This window comes from Mustela putorius, unplaced genomic scaffold (genome assembly GCF_011764305.1).
Source record: "Mustela putorius furo isolate JIRA1106 unplaced genomic scaffold, ASM1176430v1.1 tig00003869_pilon_pilon_pilon, whole genome shotgun sequence".
Classification (NCBI taxonomy): domain Eukaryota; kingdom Metazoa; phylum Chordata; class Mammalia; order Carnivora; family Mustelidae; genus Mustela; species Mustela putorius.
Window position 1 is genome coordinate 7,168,458 of NW_025422021.1, and position 3,183 is coordinate 7,171,640.

General features: G+C 38.6%; 1 pseudogene; it reads left to right on the forward strand.

Annotated features, from left to right (window-relative positions):
- The first annotated feature begins 412 nt into the window (after nucleotides 1–412).
- On the forward strand, nucleotides 413–1,410 carry LOC101673942 (annotated as a pseudogene).
- The last annotated feature ends 1,773 nt before the right edge of the window (nucleotides 1,411–3,183 follow it).

Here is a 3,183-nt window from a genome sequence, read left to right on the forward strand (position 1 = left end):
GGGTGTTTAGTATTTTGGAGATTAAATGTCCAGACTACACCAAAAAACTGCTAGAAGCTATGAGTGAGTTCAGTAAAGTCACAGGATACAAAATCAACATACAGAAATCTGTTGCATTTCTATACACTAACGAAGTAGCTGAAAGAAATTAAAAAAACAATTTCATTTCTTACTGCATCAAAAAGAGTAAAGTACCTAGGAATAAACTTGACCGAGGAGGTGGAAGATCTGTACTCTGGAAACTATAAAACATCAGTGAGAGTAACTGAAGATGACACAAACAATTGGAAAGATATTCTATGCTTATGGATTGGGAGAACAAATATTGTTAACATACTACCCAAAACAATCTATAGATCTAATGCAATCCCTATCAAAATACCATCAACATTGTTCATGGAACTAGAACAAATACGAAAATTTGTATGGAACACAAAAGACCCGAAATAACTTTTTTCGTGGTGCCTCGGAGGCAGTAGGCTGCTTCAGGATAAAGCTGAACATCTCTTTCCCAGCTACTGGCTGCCAGAAACTCATTGAAGTGGACGATGAACGCAAACTTCGTACCTTTTATGAGAAGGGTATGGCCACAGAAGTTGCTGCTGACACCCTCGGTGAAGAATGGAAGGGTTATGTGGTTCAAATCGGTGGTGGCAATGACAAGGCTTTCCCATGAAGCAGGGTGTCTTGACCTATGGCCGTGTCCGCCTGATGCTGAGTAAGGGGCATTCCTGCTTCAGACCAAGGAGGACGGGAGAGAGAAAGCGCAAATCTGTTCGGGGTTGCTTCGTGGATGCCAATCTCAGTGTTATCAACTTGGTCATTGTAAAGAAAGGGGAGAAGGGTATTCCTGGACTCACTGATACTACTGTGCCTTGACGCCTGGGCCCCAAAAGAGCCAGCAGAATCCACAAACTCTTCAATCTCTCTAAAGAAGATGATGTCCACCAGTATGTTGTGAGAAAGCCCTTAAACATAAAGAAGGTAAGAAACCGAGAACCAGAGCGCCCAAGATACAGCATCTTGTTACTCCATGTGTCCTCCAACAGAAACATCGGCATATTGCTTTGAAGAAACAGCACACTAAGAAAAACAAGGAAGAGGCTGCAGGATATGCTAAACTTTTGGAGAATGAAGGGGGGCCAAAGAAAAACGCCAGGAACAGATTGCCAAGAGACAGAGGCTGTCCTCTCTGAGAGCTTCTACCTCTAAGTCTGAGTCCATTCAAAAATAAGATTTTCTAAGAGTGACAAATAAGATCACACATTAAATCCCCCCTCCTCCCCCCAAAAAGACCCAAAATAGCCAAAACAATCTTGAAAAAACAAAACTGGAAGTATCACAATCCCAAGATTTCAAGAAATACTACAAGGCTATAGTAATCAAAACAATATGGAATGGTACAAAAATAGACATATCTCAAAAGGACAGAATAGCCCAGGAATAAGCCCACAATTACATGGTTAATCAATAACAAAAAAAGGCAAGAATATACAATGGGGCAGAAGACAGTCTCTTCAAATGATATTTGGAAAATTGGATAGCTGCATGCAAAAAAAGGAAACTGGATCACTTTCTTATACACAAAAATAAACTCAAAATGAATTAAAGCTCTAAATGAGTGACCTTAAACCATAAAAATCCTGGAAGAGAGCATAGGCAGTATTTCTCTGACATGAGCCATAGTGACATTTTTCTAGATTCGTCTTCTAAGGCAAGGGAATCAAAAGCAAAAGTAAGCTATTGGGACTACATCAAAATAAGAAAGCTTCTGCACAGCAAACTATCAACAAAACAAAAAACCTACAGAATGGGAGAAGGTATTTGCAAATGATATATCTGATAAGGGAACAATATCAAAAATATATAAGAATTTACACAATACCCAAAAGCAAATAATCCAGTTTAAAAATGGGCAGAAGATGGGGCCCCTGGGTGGCTCAATGGGTTGAGCGTCTGCCTTCAGCTCAGGTCATGATCTCAGAGTCCTGGGATCAAGCCCCACATCGAACTTGATGCTTGGCGGGAAGCCTGTTTCCCCCTCTGCCTGCTTCTCTGCCTACTTGTGAGCTCCTCAATCTGTCAAAAAATAAATAAAATCTTTAAAAAAAAAAAATGGGCAGAAGACATGAACAGACATTTCTCCAGAGAAGACATACAGATGGCCAACAGACATATAAGAAGACTCTCAGCATCACTCATCATCAGGGAAATGCAAATCAAAACCACAAGAATCAAAACAAGTGTTGGCAAGGATGTGGAAGAAAAGGAACCCTTTTGTACTTGGTGGGAATGCAAACTGGTGCAGCTACTGTGGAAAAGAGTATGGAGTTTCCTCAAAAAGTTAAAAATAGAAATACCATATGATCCAGTAATTCCACTGCTGGGTACTTACCCAAGAATACAAAAACACGAATTCAAGAAGATACATGCACCTGGATGTTTATTGCAGCATTATTTACAATAGCCAAATCATGGAAGCAAACCAAGTCCATTGATAGGTGAATGGATAAAGAAGTGGTATATGGGGGGGGTTCCCCCCGTGGAATATTACCCTACCATTAAAAAAAAATGAAATTTGCCATTTGCAACAACTTGGATGGATCTAGAGGGCATAATGCTAACTGAAATTTTAAAAAAATACCATATGATTTCACTCGTGGAATTTGAGAAAACAAATGAACAAGGAAAATAGAACCAACCAAACAAACAAACAAAACACTCAAATATAGAGAACTGGTGGTTACCAGAGAAGAGGTGAGGGGCAGTGGTTGAAAGTATAGAATTGTTGAACAACTATATTGCACAACTAAAACTAATATTATGCTGGAATTTTTAAAAATGTAAATATCCAATAAGCACATAAAAATGTAATAACAGTCGCTATTGAGCATATGGTTTAATAGGGTACCTCCATTTATCTCATTCAGGCATCATCAAAACCCTATGATGGTACTGTTGTTTCAGTAAGAAAAAAGAATTGACAACAGATTTAGAAGTTGATAATTAAAATCCTGAGACTGAATTAATTACCTTGAATTATTTGAAAGACAAGATGTAATGGAAGACAGGCAGAAGATCAAGTCTTGAATATTACCATATAATGGGAGAGAAAAGGCAGAGTGGTCAGAAGAGAACTAAGATAGTATAATTCATTTCTGTGGTGCTCTACAATATATTTAG